The sequence below is a fragment of the Dasypus novemcinctus genome, chromosome 21 (genome assembly GCF_030445035.2).
Source record: "Dasypus novemcinctus isolate mDasNov1 chromosome 21, mDasNov1.1.hap2, whole genome shotgun sequence".
Taxonomy (NCBI): domain Eukaryota; kingdom Metazoa; phylum Chordata; class Mammalia; order Cingulata; family Dasypodidae; genus Dasypus; species Dasypus novemcinctus.
In genome coordinates, this window is record NC_080693.1 from 59,634,962 (window position 1) to 59,655,894 (window position 20,933).

The 20,933-nt window shown below is 45.0% G+C and overlaps 1 long non-coding RNA gene across 2 annotated transcripts; it reads right to left on the bottom strand.

Moving 5' to 3' along the window:
* Window positions 1-7,165: 7,165 nt before the first annotated feature.
* On the bottom strand, window positions 7,166-20,906 carry LOC139437165 (uncharacterized). Of its 2 annotated transcripts, XR_011646873.1 has the most exons (4): window positions 20,734-20,906; window positions 18,094-20,008; window positions 15,175-17,322; window positions 7,166-7,339 (listed from the first exon to the last, which is right to left on the bottom strand). It is a non-coding gene; the product is annotated as an uncharacterized lncRNA (long non-coding RNA). The 2 variants fall into 2 exon arrangements; XR_011646872.1 differs by having other exon boundaries at window positions 15,175-20,008.
* Between the last annotated feature and the right edge of the window lie 27 nt (window positions 20,907-20,933).

Genomic DNA, 20,933 nt, shown 5'->3' on the forward strand with positions numbered 1-20,933 from the left:
ATCGTCGCCGTCCTCATAGAATCCACCTATAAACGGCCGAGTTGGCTCGGGCCTGTTCAAATAAACCAATTAGACAAGGGAGGCGGGACTAGCGCGATTTCAAAAGGCACCACTCGGCGCCCTAGCGGGGAGACCGACGGGGAACGTGGCCAATGAGCTGCGGTCATTTGTTCTCTTCAGTGCGGAAAACTTTTCAATAGAGGCGCTGTGGAGCGGGAGGGGCGTTACTCAGTGAAAAGTGAAGAGGTCGGGAAGGACATTTATTCCCCTGGGTACCACTCATCTAGTTCAGATCTCTGAAATCTAAAAACCCTCCTGAAGTTGTTAGTGAGAGGGATAGTAGTCTTAGCTCAATTTTCCGGAAGAAATTGAGGGCCACCTTTCAGGAGAGGCAGCCTAAAGATTTGGTTAAGCGAACAGGTTCTGGCGTCCGCCTCAATTTCCCCTCCCCCTAGAATTTATTTCCAGAGAAACTATTTATGCTACCGTTGTGGTTTTTTGTTTTCGTATAGTAGAGGGATGTAGAGACATGTTGCAAAATAGAGGACCGCATTCAAGTCCCCTAATAGAGCGGCGATGGAGCACAACTGGTAAAAGGAATAATTTCATAGTTGCCGCTTTATGAACTGAAGATGGTCTTGCCAGTTTTGCAGCAAGGAGATGTGTTAAGTTTAGGAGCTATTCTAGAACTAAAACCTTTTCCTTAGAAGGCCAGGGGATGCCCGACTAGTTATTTTTGCTCTCTTCAGTGTTAAATTCCCTGAATTCTGCAGTCCAGAAGAGCTGGTCAAATTTGACAAGGAAATACCAAATCGACACCGAAGTTTTTAGTTTATTACTCTGACATATAAATGTTTGAGTGAATTTATCCTTTCCTTGTCAATCCACAATGTTAAGAAGACAAAAAAGAAAAAAGTTGCGAGATGCTAGAAAAAATGACGATGCCGTTTGATTACTAATTCCATCTGAACCACTTCCTTCCTAATCTCTACTTCCTTATTCTGCCTCGGTTTTCAATCCTGGCTCCTCAATTTGCTAAGCTTCTTGGCGTTGCAGTTTCTTCTGCTAAAAAGAGGGTTTAATCACAGTATTTCACCTCAGTTGTATGAGGATTACATGAGATAAGAGTAAGGCTTTTAAATGTCTTAAAAAAAATTTTTTTTAGGAGGAACTGGGAATCAAACTCAGGATGTCATATAGAGAAGTAGGTGCTCAACCACTCAAGCTATGGCTGCTCCCCAAGAGTAAGGCATTTATAATAGTAGGTAAAGGATATCAGAATCAGAAAGCAGGAATTTTCCTTAGACTGGCATTACAGTTGTGGATTTAATTCCTTTTTTTCTTCTAAAAGAAATGGGAGGTTGTTAAATAACTCCAACATGTCCAATGTCAACTCTGCTAAGTCTAAGGGAGGGCCATTGAGGAGGGAACACACACACACACAGTGGTGTGTCAGGAAACAGAATGAAAGTAGGATGAGGCAAGGATGAAATTCCTGTGGCTCTCATTTCTGTCCTGGAAAAAAAACGGTGTTTTCACCTCCTCCCTGCTTGTAACATGTGTTGAGATAGGAAGGATAACCTTCATGCACAGGATATCACCAGGGTCAAAGCAGTTGTATGGAAGAAGCCCATATTGTAGCTTCTGCCCAGTTGGAAGTCTGGTCAGGCTCGGACTCCAAGGTCAGTGTGTCTCTCTGCAGTTTCCCCAGAACACAGTATGGCTCTGATGGTCAGATACCTGCCATCTCCCATGGAGGTGCCAAGGAGGCGATAGGTGGGCAGTGGTCAAATAGGAGGTTCAGGAGAAGGTACCTTGCTTCCCTAGGATGGCACTCCAGCTTCTGCAACCCGTAGCTTTTCTCAGCCTGTGGTACACTGCCAGACTCATCTGGGACTGAACCAACAGGAATTTAATAAACAGCACCCAGCCTATTTTCTGAGACCCAGTCTTAAATCCCCACTGCAGCTTAGTCTGATCCTGACTGTATAGGCCTGTTTTCCAAAAACCCAGAAGCAGAACTATAAAGTCAAAATGCAAATCAAAAGCATAGTGCCACACCATTTCACACCTAATAGGATGTGAAAAAACTGGAAACAAACAAGTGTTGATTAGGATGTGGAGAAATTGGAACCCTAATGTATTGCTGTGGAAATGTAAAATGGTATAGCTGCAGTGGAAACAGTTTGATTGTTCCTCAAAAAATTAAACATAGAATTACCATATGATCCAGCAATTCTAACTAGGTATATACCCCAAAGAACTGAAAACACAGATTCAGTTCATAGAATTATTAAAAAAAAAAAAAGGTGGGAAACGGACTTTGGCCCAGTGGTTAGGGCGTCTGTCTACCATATGGGAGGTCCGCGGTTCAAACCCCGTACCTTCTTGACCCGTGTGGAGCTGGCCATGCGCAGTGCTGATGCGCGCAAGGAGTGCCGTGCCACGCAAGGGTGTCCCCCGCGTAGGGGAGCCCCACGCGCAAGGAGTACGCCCGTGAGGAAAGCCGCCCAGCGTGAAAAGAAAGAGCAGCCTGCCCAGGAATGACGCCGCCCACACTTCCCGTGCCGCTGACGACAACAGAAGCGGACAAAGAAACAAAACGCAGCAAATAGACACCAAGAACAGACAACCGGGGGGTGGTGGAATTAAATAAATAAATAAATCTTTAAAAAAAAAAAAAAAGGTGGAAACAGCCTAAGTACTCATCAGTGGAAGAATGGATTAAAAAAATGTGGTATATTTAGTCTATGTGTTACTAGATCCCTTTTCCTAACAAGATAATATATAACCTTTAAAAACATAGCTAATCAGGCCAAAAAGTCCCAAAGTCCATCAACTGATGCATGGATAAACAAAAAGTAGCAGAGCCATACAATGGAATATTTAGCCATAAAAAGAAAGAAGCTCTGATTCATCTAACAAAATTAATGGACCTTGAAAACAATATGCAAAGTGAAATAAATCAGACACAAAAGGACAAATATTGTATGATTCCACTTATACAAGGTGTCTAGAATAAGCAAATTCATAGAGACAGAAAGGAGGTTAGGGTTTACCAGGGGCTGGGGATGGGGAGGATGGAGAGTTGCTTAATGGGTACAGTTTCTGTTTGGGGTGATTAAAATTTTGGAAATAGATACTGATGATGGTAGCACAACATCGTGAATGTAATTAATAACAGTGAATTTCACCCTTAAAAATGGCCAAATGGGAAATTTTGTTTATGTGTGTGTGTGTATATATATATATATATATATATTTTTTTCCACAATAAAAAAAGTTTTGGACTCACACACACCTGAGTCAGAATTCTCCTTGACAAAATACCATTATTTAATTTATTGGACAATTTGAGACTTGGTATCTAAATCTCTGAGATATCCTAAATTTTCTGCTAGCTTTTGTTGTAAATATTAGGAAAAGAGGAAAATTGTAATTTCAATATTGAAATGACCAACTGTCCCTTTCATTGTTATCATTAATAGCTTTGGCAGAATTCTACTTCTTTGTGTTTGGCTCAGCTACATTACTGTATTATTTGTATGATAATAACTATTAGTTTAATTAGAAGTTTTCTTCTTTCAGTGAAAAAAAAAATAGAATTCTCCCTGAGCCTCAGTTTCCCCATATTATTATCCTTTGTCAAAGATACAGAGGTCTAAGTCAAGTATGGAAGCACCTAGGACAAACCTCTAGCACAGGCTGGTCTTGCTCTGGCTGTTTTCGTCCCCATTCTCCTCTCTTCTGGCCCGATTTGTTTCTCTGCTAGCCAGAACCTACAAGGAAGCCACTGAAAGAGTAGATGGGAGTCTGGGGTGTGTGGTCCTTGGGAGGCCTTCTCAAAAAAGAGGAAGTTTCCACACTGGCCCTGGGAAACAAGAAGGGGATGAGAGTTAGTTCTAGGGGCCAGGATGGAGGAAGGGAGAGGTGTCATCCTCATAACCTCCCCCTTACTCTGCTGCAGCCCAAATTAGATACTCTGACCCTGGCCCCATCCCTACCCCTATCCCTAGGGGTGTGGTTAAGAATTTGAGTCTAACTCCCTACTAAAGTGCTTGATGGCTGTGTGACCTTTGGCAAGTAACCCATTCTCGCTGTTTCTCCATTTCTTAATCTAAAATGGGAGTAACGAGAGTACCCCCTCATAGGGTGAGATTACAAACGTAAAGTGCTTAAAGCATTGCCTCTCAAACAGTAAATACTCAAAATATTTTAGCCATCACCTCTGCTCCTTTCCAAGGACCATCCTCCCCCTCCCCTCTCAGTTAAGTCACTTCCTCAGAAACTAGTTCAAGGGGAGGGAATGTGGCTGAAGTGAATATGGGAGGTCCTGAGTTCGGTTTCTGATACCTCTTTTCAGAAGATGAGCAGACACAGAGAGCACACAACAAACAAATGCAGAGAGCAGACAGAGAGCACAAACAATGCAGAGAACAGACAGCACAAACAACGAGGGGGTATAAATAAATAAATCTTTTAAAAAAACTATTTCAAAATTCCTCTTCTCTAGGGAGTCTTCTCTATTTTATTGAGGCTTCCTCAAGTCTTAAGGAGTACATTTGCATATGTGGATGAATTCCCTTTGTAAGTATTCCCTGGTTGTTTTCATATGGGTGTTGAGTATTTCCTGTCTCCCTATTCAGCAGCAGGGGGAGGTGATTCCTGAAGGCCGGTGCTGTATCTCCATCCTCTGTGCCTCTTCCTTCTTGCTGGCTGAAAGACCGGGAAGGGGCTGGACTGAAAGTGTGGTTCTGGATTTGGGGGATGGATTTGGCTAGGAGGAGCTCACTGGGAATTCCTGGATGAGGCTGGGCTAGGGCCAGGGTACTTGGGTGGTTAGGGCTGGGTAAACAAGCTCTGTTTACCTTGAGGTTGATGACTGGGAAGGTTCCTGTCAGGCCTCTTTACCAGGGAGACCAGCCTTTGGTTGGAAGAGGCCAGGAAAATCTGAAATGTGTCATAGAAGTCAGCATCTTTCATCTGCCTGTGGCACTGCAGGTCTGTCCCTCAGACCCATTTGTGACTTCAGGCAAGGGGACATTGAAGGCCACCAGATGGAGCTGGGAGAAGAGCAAGGGGGATTCTAGACTGTCGGAAAGGAAAGGAGCAGCTCAAGACCAGAGTTTAGTTCCCAAAAAGTCTCCTGGGAGGTTTCCCTCCATAGTCTGGCAGTATTGTATCTATCAAGTTTTATTTTATTTTATTTTATTTTATTTTTTTAGAGATGTTGTGGGTTTACAGAACAATCATGCATAAAACACAGGATTCCCATACACCAACCCCCCACCAATAGCTTGCATTGGTGTGGAACATTTGTTACAATTGAAGATAGCTTTTTCTATCAACAATTTTAATAAAATAAAATAAAATTTTTAATTTTTAAAATATGTACACCTTTGAAAGAGCAATTTAGCTTCTAAGAATTTATTCTACTTATACTCTCTTGTAATTGTGCAAAAATATATATGCACAAGGATGTCACAATATTGTTTTTAATAGAAAAGAACTGGCAGCAATCTAAGTGCCTTTCAATCAGGGAATGATTAAATAGTGCTATGTTCAAAATATGGAATATATACAGTTTTTAAAAAGAATGAAGTAGATCTAAATGTACCGATATGGAAATATCACCATATATTGTTAAGTTTTTAAAAAGTGGGGTAAAGAATAGTAGGTAAATATAAAGAACTCCTACAACTCAACACAAAAAGACAAAAAACCCATTTGAAACATGGACCAAGGATTTGAATAGGCATTTCCCCAAAAAAGATATACAAATGACCAATAAGTATAAGAAAAGTTGCTCAATGTCATTAACCATTAGAGAAATGCAAAGTAAAACTAAAAGGAGATACTACTTAACACCCACTAGGATGGCTGTTATAAAAAAAAAAAAACCCTGAAGATAACAAGCGTTGATATGGATGTGGAAAAATAGGAACCCTTGTATATTGTTGGTGGAAATATAAAATGGTGCAGCCACAGGGTGGTGGGAATGTGGAGAAGCATGGGAAAAATACAATTAATGTAACATATAGACTACATGAACAACAATACTGTAATATTCTTGCATCAATGCCAAAGATGTACTGTGTTAATAATAGGGAGTATTGAAAAAAATATGCCATATGTATACTGTGGACCATAGTTAATGGTAATAGTCTGATAATATTTTCTCATAATCTGTAATAAAAGTTCTACAATGGTGTGGTGTGTTGGTGAAGGGTTGTTGTATGGGAATTCTACACTTGTGCATGATTGTTTTATAAGTTCACAACTTCTGTAATGAAAATATGTTTTTAAAAAATGATGCAGCCACTGTGAAAGCAGTTTGGTGGTTCCTTAGAAAGTTAAAGATAGATTCCCATATGATCCGGCAATTCTACTCCTAGGTATATACCCAAAAGAACTGGAAATAGGGACTCAGACAGATATTTGTACACCAGTGTTCACTGCAGCATTATTCGCAGTGCACAAACAGTGGGCGTTGTGGATACTGTTGATCCTTCCACTGAAAGGTAGAAGCATCCTAGCCTCAGACTGTGAGCTGACAAAGTCCTGTTGTTTAGGCCAACCCAATGCATGGCAACCCATTCCATTGCTTTATCACCTAGGAACTAAAACAAGGGCCCATCTAGTTCTAACACTGTGCCATTCCGAATATAACTTTTGGTGTATTGAGTTGGTGTAAATCAGGATGTGCCTGCATCTTTTTCTTCCCCTTCCCCACCAAGGCCCAGTACAGGGCTGCACAGGAATTCAAGGCCATTGGGGCTGGACCATGGTATGTGGAGTATAGCCTCTGATTGTTTTCACCCATTGTGCAATTCTTCTACCTTCTGGCCTAGTGGCATGGCTGATCTGACTTTAGATCTCTGCCTGAGACTTAAGACTCCCCCCTCTGCTCTCTCTAGCACCAGTGGCTGGGATGAAGAGGCTGGAACTCAGCTGCTGGAGCTGGGGCTTGGACTTGGCCTCTATGCCTGGTAGAGGTTTGGTCAGCAAGATCTGGACAAACCCAGCCATGAACCTATCCTTGCTCCCTAGCCCCCAGACTCTTCAGCTCCCCATGTCCCTTCTTTATACCTCACAGGGTGGAAGTGGTAAGGAGAGTGGGACAGGGAGGCCATGGACCCTCTCACCTGACAACAGAGGCCGAGGCTGGGCCCCTCTGCTCTCTTGGCTTCCCACACCAGGAAAGGAAAGGCAGATCTGGATTGAATATCTTAACATCCTTAGTCTCCTTGAGTGTTCACTCCCAGTACCTTTTACTTGATCCCCTGCAGCATAGCATGGAATGGTCATCATTGAGGAACTCTATGTCAGAATCTTTCACCTAGGAAGAAGAATAAAAAAGTACATCTCTGAGGTATATTCCCCCTGACACTAAATTGGCAATTTTTTCTTTTGATGTCACCTCCATGGCCATAAGGGCCAGATTTAGGTCTACAAGTCCCCCTTCACAGGGTGATCTGAGACAACAGGCAGGTTGGAAAGGGGTGGAATGGAGCTAGGAATCAGTTATTCCTGAAAATAGAAAGCTGTAAATTTTTATTTGGGATTGAAGAAAATGGTGTTTGCCAAAGACTTTCAGCTAAATGCTGCATACACATTTCTTTTTCTTCCCTTTTAATGATGAAAGGGTAGATGGTATAGGAGCAGGAAGGTGGAAATTTTACAGAGAACAAAGACTGTCAGTTGGAGCAGGCAGTTAGTTCTTTTCTCACTAGAAGAATTAGAACCTGTGGTGGGAGAAAGCCTGCATGGGCTTTTGAAATGAATTTGCCTTGAAACCTTCTTTTTTTTTTTTTTCTTCAAGAAGTATTGGTACTGGGGATTGAACCCAGGACCTTGTACATGGGAAGCAGGCACTCAACCACTGAGTTACATCTGCTCCCCACCTTGAACCCTTCTGTATGCCCAAGAAAGGAGTTTTGACCTGATAGATACAGGACAAATTTAAGAAAGTCTTCTATTCAAGGTTGGAGAAAAACAGGATAAGGTTAGAAGGATAGGTAAGGAGGAACAATCAGTGAGAGAGGTACTAAAGTATCCTATAAAGAAGTGTTTCCAATTAGAGTTGTTCGAGAAAGGATGGTCTTAGGAAATAAGGCACTTTTCCAACACTGACTGTTCAGAAAGAGTTTGGATGACCATTTACTATATATATGCTGCAAGAAGGATTGACCCAGACAGAGGGTTGGACTCAAAGAGCTATGAGATCCCTTCCAACTTTAAGATGCTGTGGTGATTTTATCCAATAATTTATATTTTTATAAGTCTTGCTGTAAATTCTTAATCTTATTCAAATATAGCCTTCTTTAGTATTGATGTTTTACTGCTTTAACAAAGAGTGCCTTTTTCAAAAAACATGATCAAGTGGGAAAATGTACTATAGGCCCTGTCTGGGGTAGCTTCTGCCTGGAATGCCCTCCATTTCCAACAATAAGTTTATTGGTTATAATTTATTGAGTGCCACCTCTCATAAGCATTTTACCTAATTTTTTTGCTGTCTTTATAGAAAGTTTTTAAGCTGAAGAAACAGGCTCACAGAAGTTAAGTAATTTCAAGATTGTAAATTTCTACTTCTCTCTCAAGACTCAGATCCAATGTCTCTTCTATTTGAAGCTCCCTCTCACCATCTCCTCCCCTCTTCTGTTTCCTTGGTTCCTTGTGCGTTTCTTTCTGATCACTGTGTTTACCTGGGGGTGTCCCCCTTCAGACCTTAAGTTTTTCTCAAGGCAGGGGTTTGCCTGTTGTTTTTGGTGCCCTTAGCACCTAGTACATACAGGGCCCATTCCTTAGGAAGCCCTCCCTGAATGACACTGCTAGTACTACCACTGTCCACTTGGGGGCAGCAAAGCCAGTTGCAGAGCCTTTGGGCAGGAGGACAAGGACTTCAGCAGAGATGGGCAAGGTCAAATACCACAATGAATGGAAAGGTCTCACACATGCATCTGTTTGGACCCCCTGGAAACTGAGGCCCACCATACCAGCTCCATCCTCTGGCGGTTTGGGGAAAGGCATACTACCTGCTGTTGATATAGGTCCTTGGGGACACTGGGGCTGTCCCAGGACATCTGCACTTTGCACTTTGGACTCGAAGACCCAGGGAGGGAATTGCAGAAATGAAAACCCAGAAGGGCAGATGGAGTCAGCTGCAAGGGTCCAAGGTGAGACTTTTTCTTCCTTAGTAAGGACTGCATCCCATAAGGTCAAAGGAGGTGGGGAATTCTCCATCAGAGTAAGTGACCCTTGCTCCACTGGGAAGTGGATATAGTCAATAGCCCAAGCAATCTCATTCACAAGCTCCTTTCCTCTAACCTTCTCTCAGGTACTTTTTCTCACTCCTCAATCAAAACCCATCTTTGGGGAGTGGATGTGGCCCAAGCAATTGAGCTCCTCCTTCCCACATGGGAGGTCCCAGGTTCAGTTCTGTTGCTTCCTAAAAAAAAAAAAAAACCCAACCAGCCAAGCAAACAAAAAAACCAACAAGCAAACAAATGAAAAAACCAATTCAGGAACTGATGTGGCTCAGTGGTTGAGTGCTGGCTTCGCACATATGAGGTCCCGGGTTCAATCCCCAGCCCCAGTACATAAGAAAACATCTTTAGAAGGGATCAGCAACTATTTAAGTCTAAATTGAAAATGATGGATTTGCTCAGGGTCACAGTTATTAAAGAGGCAAAGCCGAGATTTGAAACCAGGCCTGCCTAATTCCAAGTCCCCTGTGGCTCTGGGGCATCAAAGGAATTAATTTATAATGGCAGAATGCCAGCTATCAGTAAATGCCTCCTTGTACAGCATGGTCTGTTTGTGAAGGTCCCTTCTGCAGCAGTTAACCTTCCAAGGGGAAAGGAGACCCTATTGGAAGAGCTTAAAACTAGAACCCCTTAGGGGCGTTAGAGAGAGGGGAGGGGATTAGCCTTGTCCTTAGCTGCAGGGTACCCCAAGTGACTTCTCCCCATCCAATTCTGCCTCCCAGTAGCTCTGATCTCTAGGGTTACTTCACAGAGGTCTCCAGAATCACAGGCCTTGACCATCTAGTGAGTCTAACTCTTTCATTTTTTTTTTTAAAGATTTACTTATTTATTTCTCTCCCCTTCCCCCCCTACCCTGGTTGTCTGTTCTCTGTGTCCATTTGCTGTGTCTTCTTTGTCTGCTTCTGTTGTTGTCAGTAGCACGGGAATCTGTGTTTCTTTTTTTTTGTTGTGTCATCTTGCTGTGTCAGCTCTCCATGTGTGCGGTGCCATTCCTGGACAGGCTGCACTTTCTTTCGCGCTGGGCGGCTCTCCTTAACGGAGGCACACTCTTTGCGCGTGGGGCTTCCCTACGCAGGGGACATCCCTGCATGGCATGGCACTCCTTGCGCGCATCAGCACTGTGCATGGGCCAGCTCTACATGGGTCAAGGAGGCCCGGGTTTGAACCGCGGACCTCCCATGTGGCAGACGGATGCCCTAACCACTGGGCCAAGTCCACCGCCTCTTTCATTTTAAAGATAGGAAATTGGAGGCTCAGGGAGGTGAAGTGATTTGGCCACTGAGGCACAGTCAATGAGTGAAAAATGAGACTAGCACCCCAGTCTTCTGACATCTGTGTTCATGACTCTACTAAGCTATATTGGCAGGGCACTGGAAAGGGAGGATAAAGAGAAACTGCATTGATCAAACACCAGGCACTTCAACATACAGCCTTTAGCCCTCATCACCCCTCTACAAGGTGGCTCTTGTGGTCTCCGCGTTAGAGATGTGGAAACTAAAGCTTATAAAAGGGAAGTAAGGTCACCTTGTTGGTCAGTGGCTGAGCCAGGCTGTGAATGAGACTCTGCACACTACTCCACATGGCTGTGCATTACTTAAGACCCCTTACCTGAGGCTCTTGGGGGAGCTGGCCTGCAAATGAAGAAAAGGTTGGGAAAGGGGTGAGGGGATGAGCTCTCCATCCTGAAGACAGCCTAAGGGAGAGCAAGCCTTCTTTGAACACATGAAGAGAGAACTGTCCCTGACACCTTTTATTTCCTCTAATTCCCCAGAGCTTCAGTTATTCTGCCCTTAGAAGGACGGGAGGTGAGACTTTAACTAGGTCCAGAACAGAGCATTGGGGGTGAGGATGGGTGAGGCACACTTAGATCCGTTGTGCTTTACCTGGACTCAGCAGAGAGGTGTGAATTAGGTTAAATGCATCCTCTAGAAGCTGAAAGTGTGTGTGTGTGTCTAGATGCTGCTGTGCTTTCGACCTGGCTAGTTCTTCCCCAGGCTGATGAAGTCATCCTGGGAAACCAGCTTTGTTCCTTCCCCACTGGTGCCCTACATGACACCCTCTGCCGCAAGGAATCCCCAAGGATTGCATTCAAAGGGGGAAATTTATCCAAGAGGGTCATGTTGGTGGCTGTGGTGTCCTTGTCATTACCACACACCCAGAGTCAGTGGGCCTTCCCAGAGGGAAGAAGCAACAGGAAGAGGAGGCTGGGAAAGATGGCCTGGCCTGGGCACTCCATATTCATGCCCAGGGCTCAGGACTTTGTCTTTGGTTTCTTCCCTCACTGCGTTCTCCTGAGATATCTGTGGCTTCTTGCCACTTCTCTCTGCCCTTGGGCTCCCTGCCCACTGAGAAGGGCTGCTGCTTGGTTATCAGACTAAGAGTTCAGCTTCACCTCATTTCCCTTGCCTGAGGTTTTCATTGTCCTGGCAGTCTCCCCCTGTGAGAGATGGCTCCACTGCCCCTTCTTACAGTTGAGCAGAATCCACTCTGCAACTTTTTGAAGCTGGAGGACCAAAAGATTTTGGAAATTTTTGCTTTCTTGAGAGAAGCTGTCTGTCTGGTGGGAGAGGGCTGCAATTATGATTTGAAGGAGCTGAGCCCTGGGACCCCTGTCTGTAGCAGGCAGCAGGGGGCCGGTGCTGGCATGTGTTGTCTGGAGGGGAGGGAAGTGCAGGGGAGAGGGACATGAAATTGCTTCCTTCACATTTAGGGAATGCTTTACTCTCTCTCACTGTCCAGCTCATTCTTGTCTCTTTGTTGCTTCTTGCTTGCTTTTTCTTTTTTTTTTTCCTCTCCATTTTTGCCTCTTGGACCTGGGGATTTCCCATTATTGCTTAGAGCTCAGGCATATATTTAAAATATTTTATTATGCTGTTTTATTCAAACAATTTATTGAACTATAATTTATGTAGAAACGTGTACAAATAATAAGCATTCAGCTCACTTTGTTTTCAAAGTGAATACATAAGTGGTATGCTGGTAGATGTTTAACTGGCTTTCAGGGTGGGGTGGGGGAGCCTGATTTGTAGTGTTTGTCAGTATCCATGGCATAAATGCTCCCTCCATGGCTACCAGCATGACACCACTACGTATGAGTTGGGAAGACATGTGCTCAATCTGCTCTGGAGAGAGGACAGGAGCCCATGCCAGCACACTTCTGGTACATCCAAATAATCACCACCCAAACCAGCATCATATATGCACCCCAATGACTCCCCTAATCCCCACTCCCTCCCTCCTACTGGAAGGTAACCACTATCCTACTTCTAACACCATGGTGTGGTTTACTTCTTCTAACTGAAATCACACAGTAGTAGACTTTTGGGCTTGACTTCTTTACCCAAAAAATCTTGCAAAATTCATCCATGTTGATGTCTGTAGCTATAGATTGTTCATTTTTATTTCTCATGGATTCCATTGTATGAATACACAAATTTATTTATCCATTCAATTATGGATGGATATCTGGATTGCTTCTAGTTTGAGACTCTTAAAAAGACTACTGCTATGAATATTCTTACTTATATCTTTTGATGCACATGTATACACATTTCTGCTGGATATATACCTAGCTCTACTGTCTTCCAATACAGCATTTTGTAGCAGGAAAGGTTCTGCCTTAGCTCCTGCCATTTCCCCAACTCTTTGGTTTCATATTTGTCTCTAAATTTCTCTCATCTCTCCAAGTTCATCATCTCATCACATTTATCCATTTTTCTCTGCCTTTCCATCTCAGTCCTTTTCCATGTTTCAGCCCTCTCTTTCTTGGCCTTCTCCTTATTGGTTCCTCCTCCCCTCCTCTCTATTCTTTGACCCAAAGCATCATAGAATTTTAGAGTCAAGAGACCCATGGGGGCCATAATAATGATGCCACTAATTTATAACGTGCTTTTTGGTATATATGAGCATTCACACATATATATATATATATCAAATAAGATCAAATGAGGCTCTGTATATATATATACATTTGATCTTCCTTAACAGCCCTTTGCAGTGCAGTAGGGACTAGCAGCCCTATTTCACAGATGAGGAAACTGAGGTTCATATTGGTGAAGAGACAAGCTATGGCTCATAGCTAATAAGAACCCATGATTCCTGACTGCACAACCAAAGCTCTCTGCCCAACAGTCTGCATATCCCAAGCTGGGGAGTGCTCTGCTTCTCCACTGCATTGGCTTTCTCCTGGCTTGGGGTCCAGTTTCTGCAGATCTTTAGATCATCATGACTGGGTGGGGGTAAGGAACAGATCTCACAGACCTTAAGGTTTATTGGCTCCAACATATCAAGTCTTTGGAAATGGTGAGGATTGAAAGGAATCCAGGCTTCAGGAGAAAAGTGGAAGGGGTGATGTGGATTAGGGGCCTCAGGAAATACGGTCTTGTTTCTGGGTTCACCCTGCTCTGTCCTTTGACCTCAAGGCCTCTCCAGCTCTCACAAGCCATTTTTCAGGACTCCCCCTTCTTCTCTCAGGCCAAGGACTGAGACTGCAGGCATAGAAATCTTGGTAGGCAGTGTGGCTTCTCTCTGAGACTCTCTCTTCTCACATTTGGGGCTAAATCTAGGGTCTGGGGGCTACATCTTCAAAAACCCAACTGAGGGCACCAAAACTATCAGGTTGGAAAGACACAACAGTCTCTGGGCACAGAACCCTTACAACTGGCATCAGGACAGCCTAGCAGGAGGAAGAGTGCTGTTTGTATTTAGGGCAAACTCTCCAAGGTTGTGCTGCCTCTGGAGATGGGCTGGGGGTGTTAGTTGGAAGCTGCAGAGTGCCCTAGCCTGGGTGTGGATGAAGCACAGGCTCTGATTTTCCACAGATGTGTTTGAATCACACTAGTTGCCCATGACCTTAAGCCAGTGTTTTTCTGCCTGGAGCTCCATCTATAAAATGGGTTTATAGAGTTACCATTGGCCTAATGGCTAACATGTATTGAGCCTTACTCTGTTTCAGGCACTATGCTCAGTGCTTTACAAGCATTGTCTCAGCAGGTTCTTGCACAGCCCTACCAGGCTGGGCTGATATAATTCCTCTTTTACAACTGATGGCATTTGAGGATAAACTGGAGGATGTCACTTGACCAAAGTCACAGAGTTAGTAAATGGCAAGGCCCGGATTCAGAGCAGAAATTTTGGCTCTAGGACTCTTAATCTTACTTGGTTAGTCATGGCTAATAACTAACATTCATTAGGCATTTAAATGTGGCAGGCACAATTCTAAGCATTTTACTTGGGTTCATTAATTTAATCATTATAGTCTCCATTATAGTATTCACTGAAAATGAAAGATAAGGACACTGAGGCACAGAGAGGTGTGGTGGCTTATTCTAAGTCAACTGCCAGGAATCCAGCCTAGGCAGGTTGATTGAGAGCCAGCACTCTAAAAAAATAAAAACCAGCTTTAAAAAAGTAAATTGAGGGAAGTGGACATGGCTCAAGCAGTTGGGCACCCCCCTACCACATGGGAGGTCCCAGTTTGTATCCCAGTGCCTTCTAAAGAAGACAAGCAAGACAGTGAGCTGACGTGAGGGGCTGGTATGGTGAGCTGATGCCAACGAGCTGATGCAACAACTAACAACAAGGAGACACAATGAGAGACGCAATAAGCAGGGAGAGGATGTGGCTCAAGTGATTGACTGCTTCTCTCCCACATGGGAGGTCCCGGATTCAGTTCCTGATGCCTCCTAAAAAGAAGATGAGCATACAACGAACAGACACAGAGAGCAGACAGCAAGTGCAAGCAACGGAGAAATAAATAAATAAAATAACTTAAAAAAAAAAAGTAAATTGAGGAAGCAGATGTAGCTCAAGTGGTTGAGTGCCTACTTTCCATGGATGAGGTTCCAGGTTTGATCCCCAGTACCTCCTAAAAGCAAAAACAAAAACAAAAACAAAAAAAAAAACCCACCTTTCATTGGGGAGCAGACATAGCTCAGTGGTTGAGCACCTGCTTCCCATATACAATGTCCTGGGTTCATCCCTGGTGCCTCCTAAAAAAAAAGTAAATTGAAGTATTATGTACATACAGAAAAATACAGAAATAAGAAATGTTTAGAGATACTCTTGGAGGATGGTAGAGACTGGAGAAGGATTCCACAAATGCTGAAATGATGAAAGAGAAAAAATATCAGATCCAGTACCTTAAACCTGAAAGTGTACATGCATTGTTAAGGTAACTTGTATTAATTTGGAGACATGTGGACTATTAGAGTGCATATCCAGTTGTTCTACCCCCATATGGTGAAGACACTGTTCTTTCCTGAATGCAAGTGGTCCATGTATGTTGAAAATTAATTGTCCATAGATACATAGTTTTATTTCGGAAGTATCAATTCTATTCCATTGTTTTAGATGTTTGCCTTTAGCCAGTATCACACTATTTGTATTGTGCTTTGAAATATAAAATTGGATATCTTCTAAGAAAAAAAAAGATAAATATTTAGTCCAGTGATTGTTCACATAGTGAATACATCTATGTAGCCAAACAATAAATTTTTATCAGCACCCCACAAGACCCCTCCCATTTACTACCCCCCATTTTCTCCCCAAAAGTAACCTTTATCCTGATTTCTAAAATCATAGATTGGTTTTGCCTATCTTTGAATTTTATACAAATAAAATCATCCAGAAGTCATTCATTCTTTGTGTGATTCATCCATGTTATTTTGTGTGGTAGTAGTTCACTCATTTTCATTGCTGTAGAGTATTTCATTCTACAACGATAGATTTGTCTATTCTACTGTTGATTCCAAGAATAATATTGCTGTGAAGATTCTTGTACGTTTTGGAATGTACCCATGCACATTTCTGTTGGGTCTAGTTCTAGGAGAGGAATTGTTGGTTGCTTTAAGTGGTTGTATAATACAAATTTGTTTTCTTACTAGCATTAGAGTTGCCTTACTCCACATCTTTGCCAATGCTTGGCTTTGTCGATATTTAACATTTTTACCAATATGCTGTGTATATTTTTTCATATTTATTTATTAAATGAGGCATCTTAGTTTGCCAGAGCTACTATGACAAATACAAGCAATGGGTTGACTTAAACAAGAATTGGTTGTCTCACAGTATTGATAAGTTGGCAAGGCCAAGCTTTCTCCCAGAGCTGGTAGCATCTGGTGACGGTAGTCCTTGATCTTTTCCTTCTCTCTGGCTTCTGGCTTCTTCCTGTGGCTCTCTCTGATTGTGTCCTCAATTTCCTCTTTTTTTTTTTTTAAAGATTTATTTATTTATTTCTCTTCCCCACCCCCCCTTTTCTGTTTTCTGTATCTATTTGCTGCGTGTTCTTGTTTTTGTTTTCTTCTGTTGTTGTCAGCGGCATGGGAATCTGTGCTGCTTTTTGTTGTGTCATCTTGCTGCGTCAACTCTCCGTGTGTGCGGCACCATTCTTGGGCAGAGGTTGCAGTTTCTTTCATGCTGGGTGGCTCTCCTTATGGGGCGTACTCCTTGCGCATGGGGCTCCCCTACACAGGGGACACCCCTGCGTGGCAGGGCACTCCTTGTGCACATCAGCACTGCGCATGGCCAGCTCCACACGGGTCAAAGAGGCCCCGGGTTTGAACCGCAGACCTCCCATGTGGTAGATGGATGCCCTAACCACTGGGCCAAGTCCGCTTCCCTCCATTTCCTCTTTATAAGACCTCCAGTTAGGTGGTTTAAATCCTGCCCAGATTCAATTTGGCCACACCTTAACTAATGATAACATCTTCCAAGGGTCCTGTTTACAAATGGATTCATATTCAGAGGCACTGGAATTAAGATTTGATTTTTTTTTTTGTGGGAGACATGATTCAATTTCCAACATGAGGTATGACTGGAAGTTAGCACTCTTAACTCCCATGCTACACAGCTTCTCACAAAAATCCAATGCAGTATGTATGATTATTATCCCCATTTTGCAAATGAGGAAATGGAGGTACACACAGTCACTCCCTTTTCCCTACCTCTCTTGCAATCTACTTACTTTTTCTGAGGGGTCCTCCCCATTTTTCCCCAGTGGAGTTGTGGTGTCTGCTCACCAGCAAGCTTGGATGACCTCTCAGGCTAGCGTGTCCTCCTGGGTAGGGAGAAGAGAAAGGCTGGGTGAAGTGGGCAGGAGTGGGAAGAGAGAGGGGATGAGGCATGAAGACTCTGGGCATGGGATGATGGGATGAGAAAGAGAAGCTGGGGATACGCAGAGGGGAAAAGAGGAGGCATGCAACTGGGGAATAGGGACCTCTGTGTGCATGCGTGTTGGGGATCTCTCTGGATCCCAGGCCCTCTTTCTGGGGTTTTACTGATTTGAGGACTCCTCTGTGGGATCTCTCTAAAACTAGAGCCCTTTCGGGGGTCTCTGGGTTCAGAGATCCTTTGATGGGCCTCTGGGTTTCCTACGGGGTAAGTAGCCTTTGGGAAGTCTCTTCGGATTTCCTAAGGGGTAGGTAGCACTCTGTTCCCCAGGGATGGGAGGCAGGGCCTGGAAGTGTGCGGAAGGACAAGGGATTTGTTCTGGGCTGCTGCTCTGTCAGGTCCAGAGGCACTCTGGCAAGCAGGCACCCTATTCTTTGACCCAGCAGATATCAGGGGGAGGGCAGGGCAAATGATCATCCCACCCCAACATCTGCCTCTCTTTCCAGCGGCCTGCCCCCTGTGGCTCTATTTTTGCAAGTGTTCTCTGGAGAGAGTCTCCCAGGCTGCATCTCCTTCTTCTCCCCCAGCCCCACCTTCCTTGAGTCCTGAGCCCAGGGCTGCAGTGATGGCTCTGGCAGGAGGGGCAGCATGGCACAGGGGGCTAAGTCTGTAGCAGGCTGTAAATAGATTTGGCACAAGTCTTAATTTGATTACTTACCAGCTGTGTGCCCTTGAGTGTCTTGTCACCTCTTCGGGCAGTGACAGAGTACTCACAAGGCCCAAAGAAATGAGAAATGAGAAAGAGATCCTATCAGTGCCATTTGGCCTGGAAGCCAGGCAGACTCTGGAGGGTTGGGCGCCATGCTGGCATGGGGTCTTGGACCATGCAAAAGGACACTAGAATTCCCAGATTCCTTGACTGCTAGAGCTGGAAGGGACCTCACAATTCAATGAGTTCTCTACTCCATTTTACAGACGGTCAATCTGAGGTAGAGAAAGGGAAAGTACTACAAAGAAAGCAAACTGGATGCTGGCCAGCTCAACTGCTTGAGTGTTCCCCTGCCCTCTGGAAGTGCCTGTCTTCAGCGAAGGACCCAGGCTCCATGTCTCAGAGCTGGGCTGGATCAGACTTCCTTCAGTACCATGCACTCTATGGAGATCCTGGCTCTGCTGAAAGAGTCTCCCTGAGTATAGGGTCCTGATGTACCCCTGCTCAGCCCATGGCTGGGCAAGAGCCTCCAGTCTGAGATGGGAGTTGGGGTGGCAGAGGTCCTGACATCAGGAGACCCCGAGCCTCATGGAGGTTCCAGCAAGAGAGGGATAGGAGGGAGCAACTACTTCAGGGCCAGGCACTTTGCATAGGCTGCCATCAGTCATTAATTCATCCATCCATCTCAAAGCAAAGCCAGGGGGCCGGCATTATTAGTCCCATTTTCCAGATGAGGATAGTGAAGCTCAGAGAGCTCATTAATTTGTCTGTGGGTACCCATTGAGTCTAGTGGCAGAGATGAGATTAGATGTCAGCCTGATGCTAACATCTGTACTTTCCGCTCTAGCATGAAAGATGGTTGGTTCAAGGGTCACCTCCTCAAAGGCTTTCTGTGCTCTGGAGGTAGAACAGACCACTTGTTTCTCTGAGTCCCCACAGTGTCCCATATAAACACCTTCCAGGGCACCTGTACATTTCTTGGGCTTAATTATGTTTACATATCTGTCTTCCCTAATTTAGGCAGTGAGTTGCTTGAGGGCAGGGAATGGTTCTTGGCCCTCTGTATCCCTGGCATCTAATATGAAGCCAGGCACAGAGTAACTATTCAGTAAATGTCTGTGGCATGAATGGTGGGAAGGTGCTTGGAAGGCCTCCTGTTCATTTCCCTGTCTCCTTGGAATTATCCCAGACAGTGAAGGGAGGGTGTGAAGGACACTAGAGGGGGGCTGGGGTAGTGCTGGAGTGGAGGTGCCGGCATCTGCCTCATGTGGAACCTGCACTCATCATTCCTGCGTTGTCCCCAGGCACAGCTCTTGGCTTCAGTCCAGCTTGTTGTCTCTCCTGCATTCCTTCCTCCGTGTCTCAGCACCTTTACTCCTCCCAGGTTTGCTGTCTAGGGGACAAGATTAGCTTGGAATTAGAACCATCTTGGTCCCATTTTGCTGTCACAAGGGCTGCATGTGGTAGGCAGGGTGGGGCTGATCTATGTCCCTTTTACAGTTAGGGATATTTAGGCTCCAAGAGGTGATGTTGGTCCAAGTTCTCACAATGAGTTGGTGACAGAACTGGGTTCAGTGCTGATGGGGGTGGGGGGCCTGGAGGCAGTTTTCCCAATCAGGGACAGGCTGCGCTTCCCCCTGGAACTCAGAAACCTGGCTCTGTTGGCCCTTCTCCAAGGCAGATGGGCAGAAGCGACCCTAGTCTGTCCGTGAGGGAGGATGGAGGGAATTCCAGATTCTTGAGGCCCTGATCAGTCTCCGGTCTCTCTGCAGTCCTGAAGGCTGCCGGTAGGTGCCGTGAATTTGCAACTTTTTAGTCCCGTTCCTACTGGTCCAGCTTCCAGTCTCTCTTTTTCTCCTATCACTTGGTCAGTCCGCACATGTAGAAAGGAGAATAAGGTGGTTCAAACTTGTGAGGCCCTGCCCTGGGAAAGGAAGAAGGAAAGGGGGTCTCAGATTCACACTTCAGCTTAGCTGTCTGCTTTCCAGTAGGCCAAGACCCCCAAATCCTGGACAGGCATCCTTACCCTGAAATTCCAGGATAGGGCATACTTTTGTGGGGGAGGATGGTTGAGTGTTAGGGGGACTTAAGAGATGGGTCCCTGCTGCAAATACTATTCTAGGGCCCCTCCCAAACCCACAGGGATTGGGGCAAGGGTGAGGCAAGCAGGTGGTAATAGGGATCTCACAGAAGGGCTAGCCATTTCCAGCATTAGCCCCAAAGCAACAGTGCGAATTGAAAAAAGGTACCCTTCTCAAAACCCTTGACTGCCATCTGCTGGAAAACTGTCATAATAGCTACACAAAGCTGCAATTACTGAAAGAGGAATGGTGCCCCCTGGAGTTGTGCAATGCACGGCTTGTACGTTGAGGGAGGCGCCTTCCCCAGTCACCCTCCCTCTAGGGCCTCAGGAGCAAATGTGCAGGAAGGAGGACGGGGCTTGGCCCCCACCCTGAGAGTTCGGATGATTCCATCCTGGGAAAGCAGGGTGGGTGGACCGGAGCCCAAATAAGTCCTGGGGAGATGGGGGAGGGGTTTACGGAGCATTTGGGAAGAGGTGGGGTGGTGGAACTGAACCTGTTAACGCCTTAGGGTCACCAGGCCCTTCCGTGCCCCTCGTTGGGTGCTAATACCCCTTTCTCCACTTACCCCAGTTGGGTTCCAGGGTTTGAGACTGGAAGCGTTGGGGTGGGGCGGAAAGGACTCAGGCCGGGAAGACTGAACCGGTGGAGCCGGGAGTCGGAGCTAGGAGGTCCCGTGCTCAGCGTGGGTGGGGATGATGATGGGGTGGGGACGGGGTGAGGGCGGCCTCGGTGGGGTTGGGGAAGAAATCCTCCAAGATTGGGGTA